The sequence below is a fragment of the Dasypus novemcinctus genome, chromosome 31 (genome assembly GCF_030445035.2).
Source record: "Dasypus novemcinctus isolate mDasNov1 chromosome 31, mDasNov1.1.hap2, whole genome shotgun sequence".
NCBI lineage: Eukaryota > Metazoa > Chordata > Mammalia > Cingulata > Dasypodidae > Dasypus > Dasypus novemcinctus.
In genome coordinates, this window is record NC_080703.1 from 34,344,911 (window position 1) to 34,350,101 (window position 5,191).

A 5,191-nucleotide genomic window follows, 5' to 3' on the forward strand; every position below is an offset into this window, starting at 1 on the left:
CTCAACAATGAAAGAGCAAATAATCCAGTTAAAAACGGGCAAAAGACTTAAATAGAGACGTTTCTCCAAAGAGGAAATACAAATGGCCAAAAAGCTCATGAAAAAATGTTCCATGTCACTAGCTATTAGGAAACTGCAAATCAAAACAACGAGATATCATCTCGCACTGCATAGAATGGCCATTATTTAAAAAAAACAACAACAGAAATCAGTAAGTGTTGGAGAGGAAGTGGAGAAATAGGAACCCTCCTTCACTGTTGGTGGGATTGTAAAATGGGGCAGCCTCTGTGGAAGACAGTTTGGCAGTTCCTCAGGAAGCTAAATATAGAACTGCCATATGATCAGGCAATTCCTCTCCTAGGAATGTATCCAGAAGAACTGAAAACTGTGACATGAACAGACATCTGCACACCAATGTTCATAGTGGCGTTATCCACAATTATCAAAAGATGGAAATAACCCAAGTGTCCATCAACCAATGAATGGATAAGCAAAATATTGACTATACATATGATGGAATCCCATGCTGCAGTAAGAAGAAATGAAAATTGGGACACATGTGATAACATGGATGATTCTTGAAGACATTATGTTAAGTGAAATAAGCCAAACACAAAAGAACAAATATTGCCTTGTCTCACTAATATGAACTAAATATGAAGACTAAATGCGTGGAATTGAAACCTGGCGTATAGGTTATTAGGAGGGTTGTGAAGGAGTACTGATGCTTAATGTACGTAGAAGTTTTAATTACCTTGACTGTAAAAGTGTGGAAATGGATAGAGTTGATGGTAATATATTATAATGAGCAGGAGCTGGTTAAGTGGGGTCGTGGCTAAAAAGGGTAATCTAGGGATGTAATGTCAATTGAAAGAAAGGTATGGAATAATCTAGAGACTGAATAATACAGTGAACCCAGAGTGGATGACAGTTATGGTTAACAGTACAAATACTAGAATGTTCTTCTGTGAACTAGAATGGATGTATGTCACTATTGCAAGTGGTAAGACTGTGGAGAAGCATGGGAGAAATACAATTAGTGTAACCTATGGATTATAGTTAACAGCAATACTATAATATTCTTGCATCAAAGCCAAAGATGAACTGTGTTAATAATAGGGGAATATGGGAAAAAATATGCCAAATGTCCGCTATGGACCATAGTTAGTGGGTATATTCTGATGTTATCTCATAATGTTCCACCACGGTGTGGTGTGTTGAAGAAGGGGTGCTGTATGGGAATTCTACACATGTGCACGATTGTTTTGTAAGTTCACAGCTTCTGTAATAAAAATATATTAAAAAAACTTAAAGTCCCAAATAGCCAACCCTTTACTAAGCACAGAGACTGCACATGGAGAGTTTGGTCGGTGCCTACGATCCACACAACTCTTTGAGTAAGCCAAGTTGATGGTCAAGTGCTCGCCTGTCCAGTCTGCTTGTGTGGGCCCCAGGCTAAAAGCGTGTGCTCTTTGGCAAAGCAGGGGTCGCTGAGGGGTGGAGTGCCTGCTTTGCACACACGGAGAGCTGACACAACAAGATGGAAAAGGAAAAAAATATGTGTGCCGTTTACAAAATGTTGGTCTCCTGAGTCTTATCCATGGTCGGTCGGAGAGCCGTCCAAAGACACTTCAACAGCCACTGCCGTGGTGTCACTTCTGCTGAGGCCACCGTTTTGGTATGTGTCTCGGGCGGAACAGCCGTGGCCACCGGCCAGGGGCCGTGCTGGATGGGGCAGCACAGCTGCTTGGCACAGGCCTTGGAGCTGTAGGGGAGCAGCAGGTCCTCGTGCTCCTGCCCTTCTTTCCAGGGCACATTTCCCAGCTGGATGATCACGGTGTGGATCCCACATGGGGGATGATGTCTCTAATTTTTTTTTTAATTAAAAATTTTTTTTTATATTTTATTTATTTTATTTATTTTCTCCCTCCCCTCTCCCTCCCCACAGTTTTCTGCTCTCTGTGTCTTCTTCTGTGTCCATTTATATTCTTGTCAGCGGTACTGGGAATCTGTGTCTCTTTTTGTTGCGTCATCTTGTTGTGTCAGCTCTCCGTGTGTGCGGCACCATTCCTGGGCAGGCTGCACTTTCTTTCGCGCTGGGCGGCTCTCCTTACAGGGCTCACTCCTTGCATGTGGGGCTCCCTTACGTGGGGGACACCCCTGCGTGGCAGGGCACTCGGTGCGTGCATCAGCACTGCGCATGGGCCAGCTCCACACGGGTCAGGAGGCCCTGGGTTTAAACCCAGTATCTCCCATGTGGTAGTGGATGCCCTATCTGTTGGGCCAAATCTGCTTCCTTTTTTTTTCAAAGATTTATTTTTAAAATTTTATTTACCCCCCCTTTGTGGCTTGCTTGCTGTCTGCTCTGTGTCCATTTGCTGAATGTTTTTCTGTGTCTGCTTGTCTCCCTTTGTTGCGTCATCTTGCTGCGTCAGCTCTCCGTGGGCACGGGCCAGCTTGCCTTGACAAGGAGGCCCTGGGAAGCGAACCCAGGGCCTCCCATATGGTAGACGGGAGCCCAGTCAATTGAACTACAGCCGCTTCCCAATGTCTTTAATTTTCATGTAGGCATCCTGATAGCGCCTGTCCTTTTTTAAAGATTTAATTAATTAATTTCTCCCCACCCCCTCATTGTTTGCACTTGCTGCGTCTGTTTCTTTAGGAGGCACCGGGAACTGAACCGGGGACCTCCCGCTTGGTAGGCAGGAGCTCAGTCACTTGAGCCACATCTGCTTCCCTCCCCTGTCCTTTCGACACTTGGTGTGCACTTGTAAGTTCCCAGCTGAGCACTCCACGTACACGGCTAATCCAGGCATGCTGGAGAGTTTACTCGCCAGTTCTTCCTTGTCAACTCCTTTGGGGACCATCTCCAGCAGAGCGGCTGCAGTCTCCTTCATGAGTGGAAGGGCCCGTGACGAAGTCACGATGGCCACGATGACAGGAAGGCTGGGGTCAGCGCTGCACTCACAGTTACACGGGGCCGCACGTTTCAGAGAAGCACATACAACATGCCGGCCACGATCCCGTGACCGATGACCCCAGCGCATGTCCTGTCATGGGCAAAAGGACACTTCTGATCGGCAAGGCTGCGGACTTTCCCTCCTTTTTCCTAGTCTCTTTGGGCTCCTTCTGGGTGTTTAGGGAATCCTCCGTTTCACCTGGGGCCTGGGTGCTGTGCAGTAACAGCAGTTCAAGGAGATTACATAGTTAAGATCAACCCGGTAACTCCAGCACTGAGAATGAGCAGTGGTTCCTGTCTTCTGGGAATTGATGTACCTTTTCTCCATTTATTTTTTTTTTAAATTTTTATTTTTTTAAATTTTATTTCCCCGCCTTGTGGCTTTTGGCGTGCTGTCTGCTCTCTGTGTCCATTCACTGTGCGTTCTCCTGTGTGTCCATATTTATTTTTATTTATTTTCCCTCCCCCCCTTGCGGCTTGCTTGCTGTCTGCTCTCTGTGTCCATTTGCTGCGCGCTCTTCTGCGTTTTCGCTTGTCTCCCTTCTTTTTTGTTGTGTCACCTTGCTGAGTCGGCTCTCCGCAGTGCTTGCGGTCCGGTGGCTCTCTGCGGGCGCAGGCCAGCCTGCCTTCACAAGGAGGCCTCTGGGACACGAACCCAGGGCCCCCCATATGGTACACGGGAGCCCAACTGATTGAGCCACAGCCGCTTCCCTCTCCATTTATTTTTAAAAATAAAATTAAAGTTCTCGGCCCCTACTTTTGAGATTGGTGAGAAGTCCAACATCAGGAAATTTGAGAGGTAATGCACATATACACTGCCTCCAGCCGGGGCCGCCATGTGTACGGTCGCCCAGGTTGGGCGCTGCCCAACTGCGGTGGGGGGTTCTGCCTGGCCCTTTGGAGCTGTCCCGCAGGGTCACAGCCTCCACCCCACCATGGTTGTACAAGGACTGTGGGGCGAGGCAAGAAAGAGGAGGTGGGCCCAGGCCTTCTGCTGATGCGTTATCGGGAGCTGCTGCTCCCGGCCTGTGTCCAGGTGAAGGTGGGTCAGTGATGTGGCCACTGCTGACGGTGGCCCCAGTGCCCCTGGACCCAGCACAGCCACGGGGATGCCCCAGCATGCTCTCAAGGTGAGAGCACTTTCGTCATAGAGCCCCATCCGCCCTCAGCCTTTTCCACGCCAGCTCCTGGCCCTCAGTGTGTGTCACAGTCGGCCCAGATTCTAAGGACTCATCGGTGGCCATGTCTTCTTTCACTCTTGTCTTTTTGTGAAGATTTATTTACTTTATTTATTTCTCCCCACCCCTCCTCCTTGTTGTTTGTGCTTGCTGTCTGCTCTCTGTGTCCATTTGTTGTGTGCTTGGTACCAGGAACTGAACCTGGGACCTCCCATGTGGGAGGGAGGGGCCCAGTCACTTGAGCCACTCTGCTCCCTGCTTGTTGTGTCTCTCCTTGTGTCTCTTTGTTGCGTCAGCTCACTACTGTCTTGCTTGTCTTCTTTAGGAGGCACCAGGAACTGAACCTGGGACCTCCTATGTGGTAGGCGGGTGCCCAAATGCTTGAACCACAGCTGCTTCCCCCTTTTTCACTCTTCTCTTTTTTTCAAGATTTATTTTATTTATTTCTCTCCCCTTCCCCCCTGCTGTCTGCTCTCTGTGTCCATTGCCTGTGTGTTCTTCTGCATCTGCTTGCATTGTCAGGTGGCACTGGGAAACTGCATCTCTTTTTGGTGTGTCATCTTGCTGTGTCAGCTCTCTGTGTGTGTGGTGCCACTCCTGGGGGGCGCTGTGCTTTTTTTTTCGTGTAGGGCTGCTCTCCTTGCCGGGCACATTCCTTGCACATGGGGCTCCCCTAGGTAGGGACACCCCTGGGTGGTACGGCACTCCTTGCACACATCATCACTGCACGTGGGCCAGCTCACCGCACAGGTCAGGAGGCCCTGGGTTTGAACCCTGGACTCTCCATATGGTAGGCAGATGCTCTATCAGTTGAGCCAAGTCTGCTTTCCCACCTCTTTCACTCTTGAAGCTCTGCTCAGGCCCACCATCTCCTTTCCCTTCAAATGTCTTGGATTAGTCCCCTGGGTGGGTCCAAGCAGGAATGGAAAACCCAGATGCTTCCAAGAACAGGGAGGTAACATGTGAATGACGTGGGCGGTGTAAGACCTTGGGGAGGGGTGGGGATTGTGGAAACCTGGAAAATGCGTGACCTCTCTAAAGGGGACCAGCCTGC

The 5,191-nt window shown here is 49.0% G+C and overlaps 1 pseudogene; it reads right to left on the bottom strand.

Annotated features, from left to right (window-relative positions):
• Positions 1–2,714: 2,714 nt before the first annotated feature.
• LOC131277004 (calcium/manganese antiporter SLC30A10 pseudogene) lies at positions 2,715–3,287 on the bottom strand (annotated as a pseudogene).
• Positions 3,288–5,191: the final 1,904 nt, after the last annotated feature.